Here is a 26,380-nt window from a genome sequence, read left to right as displayed (position 1 = left end):
TATAGGCCTGTGATGTCAGGCCCAGCTCCTAGCAGGAAATGATAGAATAGCCTCTCTCACATTAAAACATGAAAGACATTGGTGTTCTCTCCTTCCAGCCTCGTTCCCCACCCCTCATCCTGTGTTTCATTCTGGAGAAAGCCAGCTGAACTTTCATGAGAATGTTCAAGCAGGTCTAATGGGGAAATCAATGCGAGAGGAAGCAGAGAAACCGAGGCCTCATCCTCAAAAACACATGAGCTGTTAGACTGCAACCTCGGGAGAAACTTTCAGGTAACCTTTGAATTCCTGAGCCATAGAAACGGCTAGGAAAGAGTTCACGAATTTCACCTGTGGTCTGGAGTAACTTGTTACGAACGTCACTAATGTAGCTATCTGCGCTGAGGATGGAGTGTGTATTCCTTGAATACACACCTTGTTCTCGGAGTTTACCCCATTGCGTTAACTATTTGAATATCCATCTCTTTCATTATCTTACCTATTGGCTAAAAGATGGGGCCAGGGGATGGGGAAAGGCCACAGCATAATCCTGTAAAAATACTCCAAGCGTGATTTACACAAAGGGTGAAAGGCGTTAACCTCCTTCTCTGCTGTAGGACTCGTATTAGTAACTTTTATTATCTTGCCAACCGGCTCAGGGGAGGAAGGGTTTATTTTGCTTCATGGCCACCATTTATCACGGTGAGGAAGGCATGGTAGCTGGTGCCTCCACGGTGGCCAATGCATCAGTGACTGTCTGTTCCATGGCACCAATCGGGGAGCAGAAAGCTGGAACCCAAACTAGACAGTAACTGTAAGGATCCCCTCCTCCCGACCCTGCCCTGCCCGAGACCCTCTTTTTCCAGCTGTGCTCTATCTCCAGCACTAAAGGTTTCAGAACCTCTCAAAATAGTGCCACCATCTGGGGATCAAGTGCTCAAACACATGGGCTTGTGGGGACATTTCAAATTCAAACCATAACGATAATCTTCAGTTTTGATTGGAGATGATGAGCAAGCAGAGAGCCCTCAAAGGACCATGATTTTTCTTTTCCCTCTGTTAGAGCATAGAAAGTAATTGTCTGAATTGTTATTGTAATACACAGTGAATTGCAGGTCTGTATCAAGCCTAGCAGTATCCAAACAAGCCTGAGATGTATGGCCTTGACCAAGGAAGGGTACCCTGGAGATAAGTCATTTGCCAGCTGTCGAGGGCATTCATTTAGCTTTTTGAAAGCCGAGCTACACAATCATCTCAGAACAGTGGAGGCGACATCCAGTTGACTCCATGGGGTCCATGTGAAGTGAGAACCTGATGTCCATAGACTTTATAGGTCCTGGAGTGCTACATGTACATCAAGTCTCAACGATGGCTGCGGTGATCTGTGCCTTTATTTTTGCTCTTCATCCAAACACTCTTGAAAGAATCTGCTGGGTGGTGAGACTGACAGCTTAGAAGCGTGTTTTTTTTCAGATCCTGGCTCTCCTGGCCCCTGTGCCCTCCTGGGGGCAGGGCTTAATGCTGGTGTGCTGACTCAGGTGGGCGTGGGAAGCCTGTCATTGGTAGGATCTACAAGTTCTCGCAGCTGGTGTGATAGAGACAATAAATGCTTCCCCAGAGGAGAGAATATAGATTTTTCACCCAGATAGTCAAGGGGAAACTTTATGAGAAGTTGGCCCTCAAGGACAGACCATGCATGTTTCCTCCTTAACGAGTGACATTCAATGGCCACTTAAGCTATCTGCTTGATAAAAACACCTCCTTTCCAGAGGCCGTTCATTTCTTCCTGCTTAGTCTTTGGAAGCATCCAGGTGTTCCCTGTATTTAATTATAGCTGTAACCCAGAGGGAAGATGGAGTGCCAACACTGTGTGGAGGAAAACATGGGGGAAGGAGAGGATGGGACACAGGGAACAGGAAACAGGAAAAAGCCCAGTTCAGCTGGAGCACAACACAACAGAAGGTGCAAGGCAGGAAAAGGACCACTGTGGAGGCATGTTTCTTGTTCTGTGTTCATTCCTCTCCCACCTGAAACTGGAAGGAGGGGGTCCTGTAGCTTTGTGTAGGAGTGGTCTTTTTTTAAAATTTTTATTTTATCCTTATTAATTGCAGTTTATTCACTTTGTATCTCAGCTGTAGTACCCTCACCCATCCCCTCCCAATCCCACCCTTTCTCCCTCTTCTCCACCCATGCCCCTCCCCCAGCCCAATGATAGGGGAGTTCTTCCTCCCCTTCCATCTGACCCTAGTCTATCAGGTCTCATCAGGACTGGCTTCTTTGTCTTCCTCTGTGGACTGATAAGGCTGCCCCACCCCTCAGGAGGAGGTGATCAAAGAGCCAGCCCGTGAGTTCATGTCGGAGACGGTCCCTGTTCCTATTATTGGGGAACCATTTTGGACACTGAGCTGCTATGGGCTACTTCTGTGCAGGGGTTTTAAGTTATCTCCATGCATGGACCTTGTTTGGAGTATCAGTCTCAGAAGAGACCCCTATGTCCAGATTTTTCAGTTCTGTTGCTCTCCTTGTGGAGCTCCTGGTCCCTTCAGGGTCTTTCTATCTCACCCTTCTTTCATAAGATCCCCTGCACTCTGCCCAAAGTTTGGCTATGAATCTCAGGATATGTTTTGATACCCTGCTGGGTAGAGTCTTCCAGAGGCCCTCTGTGGTAGGCTCCTGTCCTGTTCCCTGTTTTCTCCCTCTTCCCAATGTCCATCTTGTTTGCCTTTCTGAGTGAGGATTGATCATCTTACCCAGGGTCCTCCTTCTTGATTAGCTTCCTTAGGGGTATAGGTTTTGGTATGATTATCCTATATTATATGTCTAATTCCACTTACAAGTGAGTATGTTATATCATGTGTCTTTCTGCTTCTGGGATACCTCAGGAGTGGTCTTTTTACACAACAAGCTTGATTCTGACAATACCCAAAGCAACACAAGACTTATTTATGACTATTTCATTGAATAACTATGTAAGGAATCTGGGGAATTCTAAATTCATAAATTATCTTTGTTTCTTGTAGTGGACATTTTAGTATGCCTGATCTTGTTCAAGAGTGTGCCTGTACCAGTCTTGTTTAAACTGCATGACCTAGGAGCTGGAAAGATAGGTCAGCAGTTAAGAGCACTGACTGCTCTTCCAGATGACCTGGGTTTTATTCCCAGCACCGCATGGTGGCTCACTAACAGGAACTCCAATTCCAGGGGAGGAATCCAGCTCTCTTTTCTGGCCTCTGCAGGTACTGCACATATGGTACACAAACATACATGCAGGCAAACACTTGTATACATCACACACACACACACACACACACACACAGAAAGCAAAACAAAAACTACATAACCTGGTTCAGCTCCTTATTTGCTCCTACCCACAGCTCAGCTCATTAAATCCAACTGGACACTTGACCTTGGGAGAACCAACATGTCATTGGGATTAAGCTGATTCAAGCCGTTCCTAGGAGGCATGGGATATCAGTATATTGGGAAGCCGAGCGAGACATAGGATGAGGCAGGTGCCAGAACCGAGGGGCATGCTAAGCTGGGCTGTGCTGGAGGCGGCGGAAGCTGCTCAGAAGGTAGAGGAAGCGAGAAGGCATGCATGGCAGAGACAAGTCACGCATGGCCAAGAACAGTCCTGGGCAGCTTCCAGACTTCAGCTCCAGGCCTGGTTCCGATGTGGCTGTGTATATATTGCTTCCTGTCCACATTTCCAGCTCTTCAGGACCACCCGCCGAATCTTACAAGAGAATCCTTTTCACCCAAGCTAATCTGGGTGGGCTGTTAAGGCCTGCATACACACAGGATTCCGGAGTACTGCTAAGTTTTCAGACGAAGCCACTGGTGAAAGCTGCCCTGTCACCGGTGGGTAGCTAAAGCAGCCCCTCCCAGACATGGATGACTTGGGTAGATAAGTGAGACTAAGGGAGAGAAGTGGACAAACTGTACCTCTTGATGTGATCAAATGGACCGCAGGCTTCAGACTTTGCTCCATGCTGAGAAATTTTTACAAAAATGTGAGAGGAGTCAGCACACTGATTATATATGTTCACGTGAATGAACATAAGCACATACTCGTCCTTTCTCATTCTTAGCACAGTCTCACAGCCAAGGCCATTGGCTCTCCTAGGTGTGTGCTGAGATTCAAAGGTCTGTTCGCGCTAAGTGTAGATTTTAATCAGGAGTGGGTAATGTGAGCATATGCTATAAAGACTCTCAGAGCTTACCAGCTTACCAGCTTACCAGCGGCAGACATCGTCAGTGGCCGGATTCCCTGGCTATGCAACTTGTAATTGAGAATCTTTGTATTTTAGTTTCGTTTTCGTAATTCTATCCAACAAATGTCTATTAAAACGATACCTTTTCTTTGTCTACCAAAAGTTATGCGTTAGTGGGAATGCATACAAGAAAGCATTAATTCTAACATTTTGACGATTTGGGATTTTTTTTGGCAATAATTTGGTATTTTTTTTTTTTAAGGTTATTGAAACTGTAGGAAGGATTTTTTTTTTTATCCTAAAGAATGATAAACATGTAACTACTATTTCACTAGTAAATATGTCATTCACTAGTAAATATGTCATTCACTAGTAAATAGGAATCGGTAAGGAGAACTACTAAGGTCGGTTTCTTTGGGGTGCTTACGCATGCAGCTGAACTATCAGGAACTAAAACAATGAAGCTGGGGACCCAGGGCTTTCTCTTCACTGGTCCCTTGAAGAAGCTTTGTTCTTCTGCTCATGTTTCCCTCCGTGGGAGTCTGCTCTTCCAATACAGAGGCTAATGGCAGCACAATGGAAATTTTCTCGTCTTCTCTCTTGCTAGATTTCTTTGGGTGTAGAGAATTTCCAAGGCACAACCAAACAGCACCACAAAATGGTATTGATATTATGGGATTGCATCGATGGCATTGGCTGTTTCATTTCCATCCACTTATCAGACATATTTACTTCTCAGGTAATTCCTTAACCGGAATTGACTGTACTATAATTGCCTATTTCTTTGGTCCATTGGCTGTTAACCTTGAAGTGACTGGGGTAGAGCTGGCGAGGCCTTCCCTGTCAGGCCTGACCTCTCACTATGCTGGAGAGTGCGCTGCCATGACAACGGCGACAGATGTCAGCTAAGCAATGTGCACCCTAGAAAGACTCCTGTATTGAGAAAATCGATCTTGTAATGGTGCCACGGAGCACATTCGCGGAACTGCCAAGTGTTCTAGGCTTAATCATTTATTTCATCTAGCAGAGAGAAGAAAACATAAAAGAAATGAAATGAATTTGACCTCTGTCTTCTGAGTGACTTTAGTGCTACACTGAATTCTAGCAAGTGCCTCTTATGAATTTTAAAAAATTACATTAGGAATAACATTTTGAAGTGAAATGACTCTTGTAATGCCAACCCTCCAGAAACATGTTATTTCAAATGTCAGATACATAATAGTCATTTGCTATTTTCTGTGTATGTCCAGGGGTTAGCTCTATCTTGCGTTATGTTTCAGGCAAATGATTACAAAGGAACCAGGAATGAGACAGACCAGAATATCTCGTTTTTGGCTCTCTGCATCTTGTCTCGGCACCAGGCGGCTTCTTTTGTTGTTGGTCATTGCCGGGTTTACTGAGTGGCATAAAAAGCCTTGCATATTGACAGCTTTCAGAGTCTTCTCAATTTCTCAGTCTTCCAGGGGAATGCACGTGCTTGTCTGTCTCCAGAGTGAAGTTTGTCTCCCTGACAGTTAATCTGGAGACAGCCTTCCATCGCCTTGATAGGCTTGTCATTCATGCCTTGACACCTCTCATTCATCTGAATCCAGCCTGCTGGGTATGCAAATGATCAGAGGGCTGAAAACCATAATCCCTCAACTGTGATGGCCAGTATGTCAATGTCACTGTGCTTGGAACAAGCCACTCTATCAGCAGTCAGGAAGAGGTAGAAGCTACTAAACTCAGGGACCCAGCGTACTTATGACCTTTCCTTGGCTGGGGTCAGAACTAGATTTCTTTAAAAAGCAAACACAGCCCAAGCCCAAACCAACCCCCCACAGCTTAGAGTCTGCAGACAAATCTCTCTGATAACCTTGCCCATATAAATAAATATCATTGAGAGTGATTATGGCAAGAGGGATCTCAGAAGATTTTCAATGCGATATGTCTGTCTCTTGTGCTGGGGGATATTTTATTGCATTTTTGCCCTCAAGTGGAGCTGACAGGAGCCAAGCTTGTAATTTAAATCAATAAGAACCCTTTACCATGGCCATAAAATACTTGGCTAAACCTTTGAAGTGGCCACAGTTGAATGCACAGTGAACACAGTATAAATGTGCCTTAAGATGTATTGTATGAGGCCACTACTAAAACAGCATTCAAAGGCACCGGCCTTGAGCATCTTTTGTGAATGATGGGAGAGGGTCTCAATTGCTTTTTGACCATTTACATGCCCCCGTCACGTCACCATCCGAAGTCGCTCCAAACAAGCTGACTTAATGGGCACACCAGCCGGCGCCGCCTTCTGCTCTCTTCTCTGCCCTCTCCACTTTCTCCTTGGTGAAGCTGCTGGGATTTGGATCCCCTGTGAAACCAACAACTCCTGTGCTCTGTTGGCTGCTCCAGGAGAACGGAACAAAGGCTGGTTGTTCCGATGTGTTCCTGAGCATAGCATGGGTGACCCACACAGCTGGCTGGGAAGCCTTCTTTAGGTAAAGTCATGAGAAGGCGGCAGCTTCTCCGGAACTTGCGTTTCCAGTGGCTTGGCCTTTGAGGGCGGTGATCTCCAGGAAACCGGTAATTAGGCTCGAAAAGATGGCTTCTCTGCCTACACCTTGTGCTTTCCCAGCTTGCTCTGGCCTTCTCTTTGTCCAGCCCTCTCTGCCTTTGTCACCTTGTGAGAACTGGTAAACAGACACATGCTTCCTAAGCTTTCTCTTCAGCCTTCCTGTTTGTCCCTGTCTGTGTCTAACATCTCTCCGATTCCAGAATCCTCTTCCATCTTGCATTAATACCATTGGTAGCCACCTGGACGCAGAGTCAGTCTTACAGGAATGCCATACCTGGTTGGTAGCATGGCAGTCATCATGCCAAAGACTCAGACTTAAACCCAAGGTGATGACCATCCCCTTTCAGGAGCACAAATGCTTTTGCTAACATACAGGCCACTGTCATGGCATGGCAGAACATCCCATCCCTGAGGTTTCTTTGAAAAGACATTTCTGAATAGTACATCTGAAGGGTCTCAGGTCTGACTCTCTTCAAGGATCACATCATACCTGTTTGTTGTAAGTTGCCCGGACATTTTACCCTGTGGCCTCTGTGAACCTAATGTGATTCGGTGGCTCCTGATGTTTCAGATGTTGCTTGTAAGATTTCTTTTGCCTTTATGTGAATTCAGAGTTGACAGGGCCTCAAAACATGTGACTTCGTGTTTACCAAGTCAAGGTATACAAATGGCATTTGACAAAGTGTGTGAATAAACTATCACAGCTCTAACCAGGCTTTACATATTTATATTTGAGACAGGGTTTCCCTAGGTGGTGTAGGCTCCTATGAAACTCTTGACCCTTGTGTGGCACCTCTTGATGGCTGGGGTTGTAGGGATGCCACATCATGCTCAGCTGCTGTAAGCTTTAAGGGTCTATCGACACAATTTAATGTTTGGAACTTGCTTGGGTCCTGGTTTGAACAACTCCCTGTAAGAAGTCATAGATATATAGATATTAACCAGCTGGCCAACTCGCAAAATCATCTGGGACTTTGGTTGACTCTCAGGTAATTAAAACAAACAAACAAACAAACAAAAAACACTGCAGGGAAAGAATGACACGGGGGAAACGACCACACTGCCAAGTGACAGTCATTGGGAAGCTGGTGATGAGTCAATCCTGGGTTCATTACTGTTTCTCTATTTTATTACAGAGTGAGAAGCTGGTGTGACCACTCAGGTTGTTTGCTCACCATCTTTAGCCTCTGCCCCCTACCCCCAACTGAATGACATTGTATGTTGAAAGCACTCTTGGGTTGTGGGCTCTTTCTGCTCGGGGGCTGGCCATCTCTGTTTGACAGCTTTACGGTCTGAACTTTCAATGTGATGTTGAACTCCTGCCTGCCTGCCTGCCTGCTTGCCTGCCCTCTTACTTTCACCAGCAAACAGAACTGTTTCCTACCCTTCTGCTCTCCCAGTGACAGCCTTGCGGTGTGTAGCCAGAACAGGAGGAACTGGGTTGGATGCCACTGCTGACACGAGAACTTGAGATTTTCAAAGCACTTCTTGTTCCTGTAAAGTTGGGTGCTTTCAGGCCTCTCTTTCCTATTCTGTAGCTATTCTCTCTCTGTCTCTCTTTGTCTCTCTCTCTCTCTCTGTGTCCCACCCCCACCCACCCCCATAGGCTCCCTTTCAACTTCTGGTCATTCTCAATTAATTTCTTATTTCAAACTCCTAAGAGAGACATTCCAACCCATGCAGTTCTCTCTGTACTCGTTCCCCAGCCTTGGCTTAGATCCTGGCGGTTGAGTCACCAGGGAGCTTGAGGCACCTTCTCTTATATCAGCTGATTCCTGGTTACCTTGACGCCAAGCTGAGGATGAGTGGCTTCTTTCACCTGTCAGGGGAGGAAGAAGAACTCCACCATGAAGGGACCAGGCATTATGATACTAATATTAGATGCCACACAACAGGTGGGGTACAAGGAAGTTCATTGCAGAAAGGGCAGGGGAGAGAGGGAGAGGAGTTACAGTCTGAGTGAGCCAGGAGAGAGACAGTGTGGGAGAGAGAAATAGGGAGGGAGACAGACCAGCAGAGGAACAGGCAGAGAATACAAGAGAAGAGAGAGCCAGGTGGCGGCCTCTGCCTTTATCTGGCAGCAGGGGATGACGTCAGGTTGCTAAGCAACCTGGAGGCAGACTGGCTGGGCTGCCTGTAGCTAACCCAGGCAGCAGCAGAAGTCAGTGAGTGGAAGGTGACCTGACCTTGGTCACCTCTTGAACAAGTCTCTGTGGAGTCCTGCAGTAGGGAGGTGGAGGCTGGAAGGAACCAGGGACACATAGAGTTGGGGAAGAGGCAGCTGCAGAGATGGGAAGAAACGAGTTATTCTGTGTGCTTGGCTTAGTCAGCAGGCAGCTCTCCTCTATCCCCTTGGTGTCTTGGTATATCACGTGGGCACCTGCTCAAATGTCGGCCTCATTTCATGCTCAGGGACTTTGTACCTACCTTGCCCCTTCATTGAAGCATTCTCTTCCTCCAGCTAAGTTCCTGCTTCTCCCTCAGCTTAAGCACCAGGGTTAAGGCCTCAGAAAGATCACCCTCTAAGTAGATAAGACCCCTAATGGTGGGTGATGCTGCTGCTTTCTTGCTGTTCCTGTTGGCGTGAACACCTCTGGTATTTGGAAGTTTATTTTTCTCTTCATTGCACCATAAAAACCTACTTTAAAATAGTACATGCTAAGCTGTGTGTGGAGGCCTGTTATCCAGCACTCAGGAGACTGAAGGAGGAGGCGTGAGAATTTGGGGCCAGCCTTGTCTACAGAGTGAGACTGTCTCAAAATTAAAAATGACAACAAAAACCAAACCCCTCACCCCTGTAAAAGCCCCAAACCAAACCAAACCAAACCAAAAACAAAGCTTAGGACATGAAAGAGACCAGCAAGAGAGGGGAGAGTAAGAAGGTAAAAGAGAAGTGTGTGCATGAGAGAACATGTTTTACCTATAGTACATACATGTACAAAAGCTTAGGAAAAGAACACAAAAAGAAGAGTACTAACTGGAAAACACAAAACAAACAGGTCATGTTGTCTGTCTCGTATATGGTAGTTTCTCAATGAATAATTGAAGAAAATATAAAGTACATCTATCTGTCTGTCTGTCTGTCTGTCTATCTATCTATCTATCTATGTGCGCGTGTGCGCGGAGAATAACTGGTAAGAATTACTTCTCTCCTTTCTCCGTGTATGGGTCCTGGGGATTGAACTCGACTTGTTAGGCTTGGTGGCAGTCACCTTACCCACTGAGCCATCTCTCTAGTCCACGGGGAACTTTTCGATGAAGTATAGTAGGTATTTTCTTACACTACTTGGCAAATTCTTACCGTCTTGCAGCTCTATTTTACAGATGAGGGAACAATGGTTCTGAACACAGGGAGGTCCTTAGGGGTACAGAGGGCCTCTTGTCCCCTGAGCCTTGCTGAGATGGACAGGGAGCTTGTGTTGAGAGCAGGCCCCCTCTCCTACTTCCTAGCTGGGGAACAGGGGCACAGTGCTGTCATGCTCTGTGCTTGGGTTTTCTCACCTGTTGAAGGGACGATCCAGGATGGCTCCTGGGCTGGACTAACTAGGGCCTTGAGGGAATGAAGAGAAGACAAATGGAACAGACTGACAGAAAATCTGGGTTCAGCTGGTTTGGGCGCTCTGACGGAGAAACTACAACAACCCGAGGAGCTCTGCATGTTTATTGTATAGAGTGGAACAGGAGGTGAGGTTCTTACATACAGACAACCATGGAGGCAGGGTGCACATATACAGCTGGATCAAGGAGGCAGTTAGTACATACACGTAAGTGAGGAGGCAGGGTCTATGATATTTAGCTGACCAAGGGGAGAGGGTTAGACAGTTTCTTGGTGGAAGCTTTCTCTGCAGGGGACGAGTCTTCAGCTGTAAACATCTTGGGGAGAAAGCGATGGTGGACATTTTCTGCACACACGATCCACACTGACACTTGGACCAGGGGAAGTTCTGACCACTGTCTGAGCCTCACCCTCAGATCAGGGAGGCTTTGCATGGTCTGGGTTCTTGACAGGGCATCTGATGTCAGCAACACACACCGGTCCAGACATTCAAACAGTCGGGGCTTCCCCTGCGCCCCACAGATAGCATGTGCTTTGGGGGGTGTTTGTGGGGATGATGGGGAAGCCCGCTGCTGGCTTGTGCTGGAAACTCACGCTGCTGATCTCCCTCACTAGCGAGCACTGGGAAGTGTCCCGGCTGCCTCCTGTGTCCTAGGACGGGTCTGAGAGCCTGGCATCCAGAAGGCTGGTGGCTGTAAGCATCCGGGACGGTGAGCATGAAGAGGCTCCCACCTTAGTTTTCCCCATTTGTTCGACTAAATGAACGTAACAGATCTAACCACTTCGGGTTGAGGAATTTAACAGTGCACTGAGAATGCTGTCGTACTACAACTTCTGTCTAGTTCTGACGTGTTTTCATCATCCCATCAGGAAACTGCCTCTTTAGCAGTCACTCACCAGTTCCCCATTGGCCCCTAGCAGCCATCATTCTGTGTTATGTTTTTATTTAATTTTCTTATTTTGGATATTTTCTGTAAATGCCATCATACGCCACGTGATTCTGTTTAAATGTCTGGATCCTTTGACATGGTGCAAGGTTTAGGTTCTTGCATGCTTATCGTGAATCAGAATGTCATTATTTTTATGACGAATGTTCCATGTTTCATTTCTTTCTTCATCTAGAGATGTTGTTTTTCTATTTTGTTTACAGTGAGAAGTCCTGTGAAGAATCACCCTTTGCAAGTTTTTGTTTAAAATGTGTTTTTAGTTCCTTTGGTTATATATCTAAGGCTGGAATTTCTAGGTCACATGGTGATTTTTTTTTTATGATTTAACAGTGATATGTTTGTGTGTCAAGTTGACAAGGGGTCAATTGTGCTGTTTAGTTTTTTGTCAGTTTGACATAAGCTACAGTCATATGGGAAGAGCAAATGTCAGTTGAGGACCATCAGACTGCCCTGTAGGCAAATCTGGAGGCATTTTCTTGATTAATGATTGATGTGGGAGGATCCAGCTCACTGTAGGTGTTTCCCCTGGGAAGGTGGTCCTGGGTTGGATGAGAAAGCAGAGTGAGCCTCAAGGAGCAAGCCAGTAAGCAGCGTTCGTTCTCCCCAGTCTGCTCAGTTCCTGGTTCTGGATTCCTGCCCTGAATTCCGGCGCCTGTTTCCCTCCATGATGCGCTGTGTCGGGGAAATGTAAGACAAATAAACCATCTTCTCCCCCAGGTTACTTCCGGGCGTGGTCTTTATCAGCAACAGAAAGCAAAGCAGGACAGCGTAGGTTTGGGTTATGTGGATGACACTGGGGCTGAAAAGGGATAAATAGACCATAGCTTGCTGACATTTTCATGACAGTCAGGCCTACACCTTGCAATAAGAAAGAAAAGCAAGAGGTAAACACAGAGCAGCAAAGAATTCTGGGGGAGGTTTCCTCCTCCAGCCATGTGCTATGAAAGACACTGAGCATCCAGCTGTTTTCCTTTTGACTCCTTGTGAACAGCGCTGGACTCCGGTTCCAAGCCCATCACCTAGAGGAGGTCCATGTTGCTGTCCTGGACTTTGTGCTATCCCAAATCAGGCCCTCGATGTCTCCAGCTGCCAGCCATGGTCACTTGGGTGTTGAGCTTTCTGGGGCAGAAGATTAGATAAGCTACCCTCAGTGTTCTCTGTCTGATCCCCCTTCCCAACTTGACCTCTGTGAGGATGAGATACCGTTGCATGCTGGGATGGAGTCACAGCTGTAGAACAGAAAATGACTCTTTGTGGTGATCCTAGCTATCCCAGTGAGGCGGGCATGCCTATGGAACAATTAAATGAATAGGATTCCACTCGGCTTGGTCTATGGGCACATCCCTCTTTTAACAATGCACCTAACAGTCTGAGACCCTGGTTTGCCTGTACTGTGCATACACCCTCTCACTGAACGGTGTAGTAGCACGTCGGCAGCCTGGGGCCTTCACCTGTGTGGAGCTACACGCACATCGAGCTGTGAACAATGGCATAAGTTTCTTCTTGCTTGACCTTTACCAAACACAGGCAGATCACACTGAGTACAAGAATGGGCAGGCTGAACTAGTTTTGGGTGTACTCCTAGTAAGGCGAACTATGCCCTTTAAGTGAACAGGTAAGGAGAATTCCCTGCTCTCTCATGCATATGTATATGGCTGTGCTTACGATTAAAATCAGATACATTATGGGAACAAATATGCATAGAAGAGAAAAGTAGAAAATCACCCAAACTAGGCCCCTAGTAGTGAAACCTCTCCCTTTAGAGTCCATAAAAGAAGTCCTAGGAGATAGCCTGGGCCCTTCAATACTTTCAGTGACCCTGCTGTCACCACTCTTGATAGTGTAGCTGCCCTGTGCTACAGTGTTGTTTGAATAAGGTTACTTTGCTATTTTTGAAATTCCTCTGTACTTTTGACTCATTCTTGAGTAAGATACCAAGAGCCTGGAAGTGCCTGGCGCAGAACTCAATCACCAGTTAAAGAAGAGACTCTTCAGCTCCGGGTGGGTCCCAGTGTCACACACGAGATGGGAGCATCATGTTGCTGGCCCCTCCTAGATCTGTGCTCTGCTGAGACTCTTCTGGCCTTTTCCTTAGCTCCCTTGGGGCTCCCAGAGGCACTCTGTTCTCTCCTCTGCTTTTTGAGGGAGCACAGCATCCTCCAAGGGCCGGCTAAAAACCTACTGTGAAAGTTTGCACAAACTCCAGGTAATGAATTGCCTTCTCTCCTGCGCTCTCTCAGTTTGCTGGAGGCCCACACCCTCAACCTGAAGAAGGTCGCCTAGTACTTAGAGAAATCACAGATCCAACCCTCTTTCTCCTGATAAGAACCTGTTCAGAGAGCACCTGGGATTCCTGGAATGCCTCTCCATGCAAATGAGGCACCTCAGTATCTTAGCCCTCCAGCCAAAGCTCTTTACTCACCCTGGAAATCCCTACCCCGTCCCCAAAGTCCTGTAAAACTCTCCTTCACCCTGAATAAAATTGATCTGCCTCCCTGAAGCTGGTCCTGAAAGTCATCATTTCCATTTGTGTTCACGGCCCACCAACTCCCCAGTTTATCACTTCTGCTCCCTTGTCTCAGGGGACCTGTGGCCAATGGTCCCGGGAGGAAGGGAGAGCCACACTTCTGAAGCCAGTACATCCTTCCTCTCTTAAGTTGTTCTAGTAACACTGAAACACCCAGTGTAAGCTCTTATCTCCTTATTCCTAGTGGATGGGCCATATCCACGTATCTAGATGCCTGTGGAGAGGGAAGAACACTTTCTCCATAGAAAGTATGAGCAGGGTGGGAAGTAAAGGGTGCTCAGGAGCTGATGCTGTCTGTTGGCTCTCCTTCCTCTTGGCTGTCGTTTCTCCCTTTTGCACTCTTTGCCTTACACTTGGTTGTTGGTACATCCCTAATTACCTAGAGATTTCTGTGGTGGCTGGGTGGGTGTTTGAACAAGGACACCTCTGTACCACGGCAGCAACTCTGTCCCGGGCAGTATGGATCAGAGACACATTTCTAGTTTACATTTATTTGTTGAACAATATTAGAAAATTTTTGTTATAATGAAAATGAGGTAGGGAAAGCATGATTCAGTGTTCTGGCAACCAGGCTGATTTCTACGGTGTGTAGGTTAATTTATTGTTTTTTTTTCTCAGTTCTCAAGTTTCTTAGGAAAACACTGCGGTGACTTGTGCTGTAACATCAGCTAACAGGAGGGAAACTGTTCAAAACCACTCACCAGGTCCTCTGACAGTAACAAAGAACAAGGTGGGGCTGAGACTTGAGAAAGGGATGAACTGAGCGCAGACAAATCACACAATTAAAGTAAATGGTGTCCCTGAAAAGAAACACAACAAGAGGGGAGGCCGTGGTCCTTGTTTTAAAATGTTTGTTAAGGGCCCGTGATTGTTTGCAGTCCTCATCCACAGTCATGCTGAGTAAGCTGCAGCTAAGTGGAAGTCAACTGGACTCACAGGTGTTAGTTAACGTTTACATCCTATTACCTGCGGTCTCTCAAGAAAGCAAAAGGAACTACAAAGAGCGCTATGCCAGAAGCTGGATCCTTGACCAACAATGTCTCGTCAGTGTGCAATGAACTGATTCATTCTAAAGTGATCACGGCTGTTGATGATAAGAGGCTTTGTATTTTTATATGGCACATCTTTTGGCCCATGTGAAAACAAGATTTTTTTAAATGTTAACTGTTTTCTGACACTTTGGAGTTACTGTTGCTCTTCCCATTTCCATTGGGTCAATATATGGTTCATGGTAATACTGTACAAGTTTAAATTCTCACTACAGGAAGTAGTCTGGGGTACGATGAGTGACATATGGCTCGCCTCTATGAGGTGCTGGATCAAACTGCAAGAAAGAACTTAAGAGTGTCGTCAAGTTCCTTGATTGTAGCATGGTTACCACAGCGACAGCAATAGTTTGGAGCATTGAAAATCGTTACTACATTCCAGTCAGGGAACCAGTTATATCCCTCCATCACCAACTGGTGAGCTCTGGACACCAACATGGCCATTGGCATGATTAAATATCTCAGAAATATCTTGGCCAAAGGTCTAACCAGCTCCCCAAGGAGATATCCCCAAGCCACTACGTTCATCTGGATCTGACCACAGCTAGTCACACATTGAACCCTCCTGAGGAACTTCTTGTAGGCGATTGAGTGCTCCAATGTAATCCAGTGTGTCTATGGATGACGACAGACAACCGGGCAGACAGAAGATCTGCCCATCCCCCAAGGCAGTGAGAGGAAGATACTCAGAAAGGTCTGCAAAGCATTTCCAAACCTTTTCATTTCTGTATTGCCTTAAATGCTCATTGTAGAACACATAAACTTGTGTGATTTGCTTGCTCTTGGGTTCCTTGGCTATGGTGGTACGCTCACGATAAGGAACCTTACGGAGCTACAAGCAGTGTAACTGTTTCAGCTGAGTAGTATCCTCTGTCTACGTATCTCCCATATACAATTTTGTATCTGGTGATTTACCACCATTCTAAAGAGTTCCATGAGGTCATAAAACTGCCCCTGCACATCTCCACACGCACAGCTGGACATTGGATGTCTTGCACATTGGATTCTTTTGTCAGGATTTCTTTAGCCCTCTCACAGAGGCTCTTGACCTGGGACTTGGAGAGCCGCTTGCACTCATTCAGCTGCTTGCACTCATTCCAGTGGTCCAGCTCCTTGGTGAATAACTTCTCATCAGGTTAATTTATTATTATTATTATTATTTTTCCTTAGAATTAGAAGCTGACGGTGCTCTCACCTATTCCCTTAGGAAACTGCTTATGGATTTAGCCATCTTACTTTGAGGGTTATACCTCAATGGTTCTACTTAAAGGCTTCTCCTTTAATTGCCTCCCAAGGCCAGGTGTTAATGCTTGAGATGGCTGGCTCACACTGAGACTAATTGAGACTGGAGTTCATGCAGACATGTCTTAGCTCTGAAATGGCTTTTCCTCTCCAGAGTTTCAGGTTATTTACAATGTGCAGCATATCATCCAAAGTTGTCATCATTTTACAAGCCAAGGGCTCGGGAAGCCAAGACGCCTGGGGACACCGGGACCTGCCTACTATTTCTGAAGATTAAATGCTTATGATGTCCATATCAAGACCACTGCAGTTTAGGTGTGGTTTAATTGTGATCTCCTTAAGCCCACTGTAAGTGAAATCTGGCCTTGGTGGTGGAGCATTTGTGGGGTGGGGCCTGGTGGAAGGCACTGAGATTTTTGAGGGTATAGCCTTGAAGGGGCGGGCCCTCTCTCTCTTGTTCCTTGTCTTCCAGGCACTCCTGCTATGGCTTGCCACCATCTGTCACACACACCAAAGGCTATCAGATCATGGACTTGGGACCATCAAAGTGCATGAAATAAGCCTTTCTTTACTTCTTAAGTGTCCTGTGTTAGGGACACAGGAAGTTGGTGGGAAGTTGTCACAGGCATCTTGTCTTAGGTAGGGTTTCTAAACACCATGACTATAAACACCTTGGGGAAGAAAGGGCTGACTTCATCTTACAACCCTCAAGTCACTGAGGGAATCAGGGCAGGGACTCCAGACCTGGAGGCAGAAACACAGCAGAGACCATTGTTGGTATAATGTTCTTTTGGAATGTCTACACCTTACCCTTGTTCATTCAAATGCTGGTTTCTCTCTCCCACTCTCTGGTTTCAATCTGGATATTGCATTGTGACACTTATTCTAAGCATCACCTGTCTCAACTTTGTGTAAACATCCAAAATAAAACAATTAGCCGCAATGTTGAGCAATGAAGAGGAGGGAGTAGGCAGGAGAGAGGAGGAGCCAGAGGACAGGAAGTGGTGGGAGGCAGAGAAGGTGAAGAGAGGAGAAAGCTGGGAGACAGAGGAGGAGGAGAGGTCTTGGAAAGACGTGGAGAATGAACCAGACCTAACATTTCACAAAAAGCAAGTATAATGGGAAAATCTAAATGTTAGAAAACTATGAGGGCTTGGAGCTTTAGGATGGAGTAACTATTGCTCAGCATTGTGTTCTAGGTTAACTAAATAAATCATAGTCTCTGTGTGGTGATTTGGGTATACAGCTGGTTTAGGATTAACAGCAGCGTTTCTAAAAGATAAACCAAAAGTAAATATTAATCACCACATACATCAGACCATGAATGGGTACTGCTTATTGTCTTGCTCTCCATGGCTTGCTCAGACTGCTTTCTTATCGCTCATGGGACCAGCAGCCCAGGCATAACACCACCCACAATGGTGCTGGACCCTCCCCTACCCATCACTAACCAAGAAAATACACTAACGACTTGCCTGCAGGCAGATCTTCTTGAGGCATTTTCCCAGTTGAGAGTCCCTCTCCCTGGCGACTCTCACTTAGGTCTAGTTGACCTAAAACCAACCTGGACACACCTTTTACAGGTTTCAGTTGGTCAAACCATCTCAACTACTTACTAAAGAGGCATTTATGAAAAATCCTATTCAGTCTTCCTTCATAAAAAAATTCAACTCAGCCATGTATCTGCAGAAGGAGATGTTGGCCAAGAGTTTTGAACTGGAGAGCTAGATGCTACCTTGAGGGTCTATGGCTTCCTGTGTGTAATTTACATACAGCCAGTGTTTTTAAGAAATAGAGACAAACTAGATAGATTTGCATACTGCTCCTGTCACAAATACATTTTTTCCTAAACAAAACCAGCTAGGTGAGGTGACTCACACCCGCAATCCCAAGATGTAAGAGGCTGAGACAGGAGCATCATGAGCTCCAGGCTGCCTGGGCTACCTATTAGGATCCTGGCTCACAACATGAACAAAACCACAGCTAATTTTTAGAAAACTTTCCAGATCGTTCTGCGACCTCAGGAAAAACACCTTCTTTCGTAGCTGCCTGCATTCTCCAGTCAGCTAAAGGACCTTGCAGCCTGACACCGTGAGGAGCCCTCACTGGCCGGCAAGCCTTGGGGTACAATGAAACCCACCACCATCCCTTCCACACTGCCCTTCCTGCCCCATGTTATGCTGGTAATGCTGGTTTGAAGCTTCCTGGCTGTGGCTGTGGCTTTCAGGTTCCTGTGGCTTCAGTGGCTATGGGGCAGTCATGTCTTCATCTTAAGTTTTTTTTCCCCCAGTGCTGGAATTGAACCCATGATCTCACACCCGCTCAACAAGCACTGTATAGCTCAGCTACATGCCTTAGCGTGTGCATCAAAGTGTGTGTGCGTGTGTATGCTCACAGGCACGTGGTAGTCAGGGGCCGACACTGGGATTTCCCCAGCGTCTTCTCACCTTATTTTTGAAGTCTGGGTTCCTTACTGGATTGGCGGGTTCAGCTAGACTGTAGCCAGAAGCCCTGGCGTGTTCTGTATCTGCACCCCCAGAACTCGGTTGAGAACTCAGGTCTTGCTTGTGTGGCGAGCACTTCACAGACTGGACCATCTCCCCAGCCCCCAACTGCTTATAGATGATATTTAAATATTCACTCTTTTGCTCCTAGAACTCCTAGGATCGTGGATGAATTATAGCATGACCCGGTCATCTCCACGGCAGCCGCAGCCATCTTTAAATAGGTGTGTGACATGTTACCCCCTGCCTTTCTAGGCCAGGTGTATGACTGTTACTATGGTCTGAAAGGTCTTTAGGATCATTCCCTCTGCATCCCTGGACTGAGCTCTCTCCACTCCTCTGCTCCAGCTCTACTCTTTAGATCCAAGGTTCTTAACCTTCCTAATGCTGTGACCCTTTGGTACAGTTCCTCATTTTGTTGCTACTTCATAACTGTAATTTTGCTGCTGTTATGAGTAGTAATGTAAATATCTGATATGAAGGATATCTGATTTGTGACCCTTGTTAAAGGGTCATTTGACCCCCAAAGGGGTCACAGCCCACAAGCTGAGAACCAATGTTTTAGACTGACTTCCTAAATGCCCGACTCACTCTTCAGTCTCTGAACACTAGATTCCTTTGTCTAGTACACTTAAATTTTTCTTTCTGGAGCTGGACTTTCCTCCCCATTAGGTTAGGTCTCAGCTTGATTATCACTTAACTGCCCTGTCTTTACTGGTTCCCACTGTCTGTCTGGACTGTCTTCTTGTCCTATATCTCCGTCTTTATCACAGCACCATCTTCACTGGGCCTTTGAATTTGGTTATTGATTACTGACTTAACTGTTTTCTTCCCTACCAGACAGAAAACTCTGCAGGTACAAGCATCACAGGAGTCAGAGGCCCAGAAGGATGGCAGGCTCTGATCTTGTATGGTTGCCATTGTCAGGTATCCAGACAGACCACACTTCTCAGCTTCCTTTAAGGCTATATTTCTGGGTGATGAAGTCATCACCTATGGACTATGAGAAGAATAGATGTCTAATTCTGTATCATTTGCTCAGAAAGGAGCCATAATTCACTGTTCTAGGCTGATGCCAAGAGCACAATGATACCTGTGATCAACCTGACTGTATAGATGAAGATACATCTGGAGAGTGGCAAGGCATGGATGGACATTTGTATAGGGACTAGCTTCCCCCAACCTGGACTACATGCCTTCAAGCCTTACATGAGCTCAGAATAAACCCATGCTTCTCCTGGCCACTCTGCTTGGTGATCTTTGGGTTATGTGTTTAGCTTTTAGCCTGGATGTTGTTATTGAGTCACTGGGGCCTATTTCACCTGGCCCCCCTGCTAACACTTCATTAGTGTTATTAATGCTTCTCTTCATTCCTCAAAGCCCCCTTGAGGCTTGCAATGTCTCACTGCACCATTGACAGATTCTATTTTGCCACCAAAAGGAAACCGAACTGGAAAGAATGCCATGGCCCACACAGCATGTATGGAGTAACACTCGTCATGGCAAGAACCCAGGTGGCTCTGCTGAGGGAGATCTATGTGAGACTGAATTCCATTTCACAGACAGCGCAGCCTGTGACCCCTGTCAGAGCTGAGAGTTCCGCCCTTGTAATAGTACTTGCTTCCAAATGTCTGTGACATTTCGTACCTGAATTTTCAATGTCAGACCAATGTTCTTGAGGCTCACTCCTCAGTGGGCTGTTTTGCTTGTTTATCGAACTCTTGAGGGAGTATGTTAGTTGGGAGTGGGAGGCGCCCAAGAATGGTCAGTTATGGCTTTAATCTTCGGGGAAGAATTGTCCTCTCTCTTTTGGTGAACTTTTTTTTGTGGTTGTCGTCTCAGGTCTTTGTGTATTTTTAAACTCTGCTATATTTAAAGAAAGGCGATGCAACCATTTAGTTAATGTCATCCGCTCCCAGAGGCAGCATTTTCAACAGAGGTAGTAGGGCTTGGGGCCAGTTTTAAGGCAGTTCCTCCAACAAACAGGCTTTGAAATGGGATTTGAGGAAGAGATGTTCAGTAGAGGGTGTTCTGGAAATGATAGCTAGTGAGTGGGGGGTTGACTGGGGAGAGGAAGGTTTGAGTTGTAACGGATCCAGGATCTCAAGCTAGGAGGCTCTCTTCAGAGTCACCCTGCTTGAGAATAAATGATTTGGGTCTTTCGTCCGCCTCCACACCGGGCAATATATGTGCCTCCCCGGATCCTTGGTGAAGACGCTGTAACTTCTGCAAGGTAGCTCCCCTCAGCCAGGGCAGAGGGAGGGGCACAGTTGTCCGTTGTCGGTAGCAAAGACTCCTGGAGCTGGGGAAGGGGCACCGTGGTGCTGAACTAGATCTCAGGTCTGGGGGAGGGCTCTGTCTGCTCTGTCTAGGCAGAGCATCCTGTCTGCACAGGATGCCTAAGGCAGGGCCCTGTCCATCTTATTCCATGTCGTCTCTTCTGTACTTAGGCCGGCACCAGCACCTCGCATGTAGAAGATGCTCAATAGACACTTGCTGAGGAAATGAATAGAAGAGTGTGGAGGATTACTCAAGGGGTATATGAATTAGGAAACTGTCAAAGCTGAGAAAGTGTACCAGGTTTCAATCTTCTCCAATAGCAACTGAATCTTTTTTTTTTTTGCAACTGAATCTTTTATGGATATATTAAATCTACATTTTTTTAAGTCCTACCATGGACTGTATTTCAGTGCACTGTGAAGAAAAATGTTTTGATTCTATCTCAGTTGTTAGGAAAGTGGTAGATGGTTTCTAAGTAAGACTAACTCAATGTACTTGCAAGGAAAGTGCTGTCAGAGCCCAAAGAAGACTTGTGGTACAATGAGGCTGGACAACAGGGTGTATCCTGGGAAAGTGAAGTGAATGGGAGGCATCCATTTGCTCTCTCTGCTTTCTGACTGTGGATGCGCTTTGGCCAGCGACTTCAAGCTCCCCCTGCTCTGCACTGCCGTGATGTGCGGTGCTCTTGAGCAGAGGAAGCCCCTTCATCTGCTATGTCAGGGTATTTGATCACAGCAAGGGGAAAAATGTGGCCAGTTGAATGAGTAGAGGAAGGGGGTGTAGCCAACTCCGTCGTTTGAATAGAACTAACAGGGTGATCCTTCAATGAGTGAAAACCCGGCAGGCACCATGTTTAGTACAAACGCCTCAGACTTGCCCGCACAAAAGCACAAGTGTAGCAGAGCGTGTCCAGTCCTCCTATTTAAACTGACACTCCGCGGGAGCTCTCAGCTAGAGCAATATGGCGGGAAAAGAAATCCTGCCTATTGAATGGCAGAAGCGGAGATGGAACACACAGTTGATGCGATTCCATATTTACCATCACTCTAGAGACGAGGAAAGTGAGGGTTAGGAGACCGACCTGTGTGAGTTCCTGTTGGCAGCAAAGGATGGAGTTTGTTCTTCAATGCAGCTCTCCTGGCTCCAGTGTGTCAAAGTCAAACGAAAAGACAGAGGTGGATGTGCAATGCAGGAGCTTTTCTTTGGGAATGAATTGCAACCTGGGACACAGGTATGGCGGCCATGTCGGAGAACTGAGGGAAACTGCTTTGAAAGAAATGTCATTGTCCTTCAATTGCTTCATCTGTCTGGTGAATAGAGGCAATTACTACAATCAGTTCAGTGTTACGAGCATAATATGGAGTTGTTGTTGTTTTTCTTAAACTCAGTTGCTGAGTGGGCATTGTCTTAAGATAAGACTAGAGTGTGGTGGCTCTTGTCAGTAGTCCCACCTGGAAATTAAGCAGAAAAATGATTTGTCCCAGGAAGCAGGAGGTTCATGAGTTCAAAGCCAGCCTGACAATATAGTGAAATCCTGAAAAACAAAATCATTCAAAGCAAAAAAAAAAAAAAAAAAAAAAGATAAGGCAGGCTGTTTAGTCGGGTTGGGTTTGTGAGGTCATTCCCGGAGTAGGTGTCCACCCCCCCTGAGTTTCCCTTTCTTTTCCATGGTCCCTCAGTTTCATTTTAATGGTGTATGACAGAAGTAACTACATTTTGTATTATGGATCTTCACAACTGGCATAGAAGAGGGACGATTTCATTTCCTTTAAAAAGTCCAAAGTAGGTTCAGTTGTGGTTTTTTGTTGTTGTTTGTTTGTTTATTGCTTTTTGTTTTTTGAGACAAGGTTTCTCTGTGTAGCCTTGGCTGTCCTGGAACTCACTCTGTAGACCAGGTTGGCCTTGAACTCAGAGATCTGCCTGCCTCTGCCTCCTGAGTACTGGGATTGAAAGTGTGCACCACAGTGCCTGGCCCTCAGTTATGCTTCTTAAAGTACCCCAGCATTTACTGCTGGTCTTGGCCAGTGCAGTAAGTAAAACAAAACAAAACAAAACAAAACAAAACAAAACAAAAGCACAGCCCCTCCCTCCAGAGCAGAGTCTGAGGGATGGCTTAGTGGTTAACACTGGCTGGGACCTGGGTTCTATTCTCAGTGCCCACATGGCAGCTTACAACTTCCACGGAGATCCCATGTCCTCTCTGGCTTCTGTGGGCACACTGCATGCATGTACTACACAGACACACACAGGCAAAACATCCATCCATATGAAAATCAAATCAAATCATATGGATTGGTATTGGATATTCAAAAACAAAGTCAACCACAATGAAAATGGGGATAGAGAATGCTCATAGTCTAGGTTCTTGGGCCATAGCATATCAAAGCATACACAGTCAACTGCTCTGGAGAACATGGGTCTATTCATCAGGCCCTGGGATGGGAAAACTAAGGGAAACCCTTAACCGATTATGCAAAGAAGGTCAGGTGGTTAAAATCTGTTTCCTTCACAATAATGTCCACATACTTGAAAAGTCGTCATTATCAGGTGGTATAGGGTGGGAAAGGTTTAGCAAATAAAACATTGAGATGCATGAAATTAGCGATCTCAACTCGTTATCTTAATATTTTGTATTATGGATCTTCACAACTGGCATAGAAGAGGCCTGGATGAAAGAAAGAGCTACTGACAATGTTTGCCTTATGTCGGCTGGAATCACATCAGACTGCCTTGGACAAGCTTGGCCATTTGGTCCCCAGTCTATAGTGGCTATAAAGGGGAACTGATGAATTTGTGGGTATAGGAATTTCGTGAGATCTGCTTCAGCCCTGGCTTGGAGACCCACAGAATGTCTTAGGGCCTGACAGCTCCTTTAGCTGTCTTGAACCTTGGTGTTTGCCCTACCTTTGGGCTTCCTGCAAGCCTGGAAGCATGAGTAGGGCTTCCTATGAACAGATTTATTCAGCCACGCTGGGAAAGGATGCTGTTTTTATTTCTCAGGTCACCCTCCTGGGAAGCATTGGGCTTGGACATGATGTTACTCAGTTCTTACTTTTTCTCTTTTATGTTGTAGGCCATTTCCAGGACCCAGGTGTCTGGCATAGGATGAGTGTATGGTGAGAGAGCACCAAACTGGAAACAGGGCACATGGCCACACTCCAGCTGCTCTGACCCCATACCAACAGAGACACAGAAGTGCGGAGTGGCTCTTGGCAGCTGTCCGGGGCAGGCATGGCTCCGGCTTTTGGCTCAAAGCAACCACAGGTTCCTTGTGTCTTTGACTGCATTGTTATCCTGTGTGGGCTGATGCCTGCTTCAGACGGGAATCTGGTCCCTCCAGATACCCAGCGTCTCATTCCTATCACCATGCAGGTCATCACCAGGCCAGGCATCCACACTTAATTCTTTTCATCTCTTTCCATAAGTCAATCCGAAGGCCTCCTTAATTATTTTTATTGCTTTTCTCTGAACTCTTTTCAATTTGCTGGCCTATCGCTTTTTGAGTATCGAGATACCCAGAAGTGTTCTTCAGAGAAATTATAATCTCCTGTGCATGATGTAATGCTTTGGCCTGGGAAGTTGGAAATCACAGCTGCAGTTTGAGCTGTCATGGGTATTACACCCTGCCCTCAATTTAGCCATCTCCAATTAGCTTAATTTTATTTTTAGTTAAGGTAAGTGCTTGGCTAAAAGTCAACAAATTTATATCTGGAGTAGTCTAAGATACATTTGTATGCATGTGTATACTAAAAGCAAAAGTAAAATCGTTCAGGAGACAGAAAAAAAAAATCTCAACCTTTGTTCATTTCCCAGCACCCACAATCCAGTCTCTGGAGCTTCGACTCAAGGAGAATCTTACTTGGATTGTACTAAATATTTGCAAATTTTGTTCATTAGATGCAATTCTTATTCCCTGTGACATTAACTTTTGTTATTTTCTCTGACTTGATTATTTTGAGTTCATGTGCTTTGGCAAGAATGACTACATTGACTACACTGTAATGCTTTCCATATCTTATTTTTTTTTCTCAGTAAAAATGGGAAATTAACTTGGTATTAAAACCAACCAATAAAAAACCAACTTGAACTAGCTAGGTGTGGTGGGCTGTCCTGACCTAATGGCAACAAGAGGCTAAGTCAGGAGGAATGAGGGCCACTTGGTCTACCAGTGAAACCATGTTTCAAACCCAACACGCAAAGAAGCCGAAAAGAAAAATTCACATGAACTCAGATTTATAGCACAGTCTCCCTCAGATTTAAGACCGGTTGGTCTTGCTCTGCTTTAGAGCAGTTTCATTTTTTGCTTCGGATTATTTGCCCGAAGATGTTTCTGTATGAGTTAGTCAAAGGATCTCATTTGAGACTACAGCAGGTGCAGTTTTAAAGTTGGTTGTGTGGAGCTGGGGAGATGGCTCAGCTGGCGAAGAGCTTGCCTGTAGCATGTGTGGTCCTCGGCACCCACAAAGAAACATGGTCCAGGTGCCCAAGGTCCCAGAGCCGAGCACAGAGACAGGAGGGTCTCCAGGGCCTGCTGGCCAGCCAGGCTAGCCAAACCGCCGTGCTCCAGGTTCAGTGAGGGACGGTATTTAAAAAAAATAAAATAAAATGAAGAGCACCCGAGGAAGACATCCAGTGTTGACTGCTGGACCCCGTACACACGGGTATACACGGGTACACAAGGGTACATGCACAGCACCCGAGGGAAACGTGGGGACACACGGTTTCTCAGCAGTGAAAGGTCTCGCTTACAGGGCGGAGTCGGGCATAACCAGATCTGCTGGCCTCTGAGAAACTCAGCACTGGCCGAGGCCTTGCCGCAGCGCCAGCAGCTACTCTCTGAAGCTCCAGGCGCCAACGGCAAAGAGAAACGTTTCCCTTTGGAATTTAGACCCATTAAAAAGCCTCAAGTCGTTTTGTTCATGATATAAGAAAACCAGCTTTTAAAAACAAAACAAAACAAAACAAAACAACAACAAAAAACCAAGGTCAATTTTACCCAGGGATGGGCAATGATGAAGGATTGATTCAGGATATAGATTTAATCTGTGTGTTTTGTTTGACAATGCCGACCATTCTCTGTCTCTGTCTGTCTCTCTCTGTCTCTCTGTCTCTGTCTCTGTCTCTGTCTCTCTCTCTCTGTTTGACTGAAACGCCATCACTGTCACCCTCACCCAGGAACTTCTCTGCAAAGTCACTACCTTCCTCTCCCTGCAAACCGCCCCCCCGACTTTGTGTCTTTCTGTAATATACAGTATAATTTATAAAAGTGTGAGCAACTGTGGAATTGTTCTCCTAATAGATTCTGAAGATTCCAATTTCCATTCTGCCACACAAGACTGAAAATCCACTTGTGCTCACTTATCTGAATCTGCACCTCATCCCCGAGCTGCGGCAAGAGGCAGGTTCAGGTGCAGGTTAAGAGCCTGCACTTCTCTCCCGAATATGGGGCTTATTAAATATCTCCCCACAATTAACATCACCATATCAATAAGAATTATCATTAGGTCCTGTCAATCAGGTGCTGAATTTTGCTT

At 45.9% G+C, this 26,380-nt stretch overlaps 1 pseudogene; it reads right to left on the bottom strand.

Annotated features, from left to right (window-relative positions):
- Nucleotides 1-15,032: 15,032 nt before the first annotated feature.
- Nucleotides 15,033-18,659, bottom strand: LOC110546143 (serine/threonine-protein phosphatase 2A catalytic subunit alpha isoform-like; annotated as a pseudogene).
- Nucleotides 18,660-26,380: the final 7,721 nt, after the last annotated feature.

Source organism: Meriones unguiculatus, chromosome 3 (assembly GCF_030254825.1).
Source record: "Meriones unguiculatus strain TT.TT164.6M chromosome 3, Bangor_MerUng_6.1, whole genome shotgun sequence".
Classification (NCBI taxonomy): domain Eukaryota; kingdom Metazoa; phylum Chordata; class Mammalia; order Rodentia; family Muridae; genus Meriones; species Meriones unguiculatus.
This window is presented reverse-complemented; position numbering and strand designations above follow the sequence as displayed.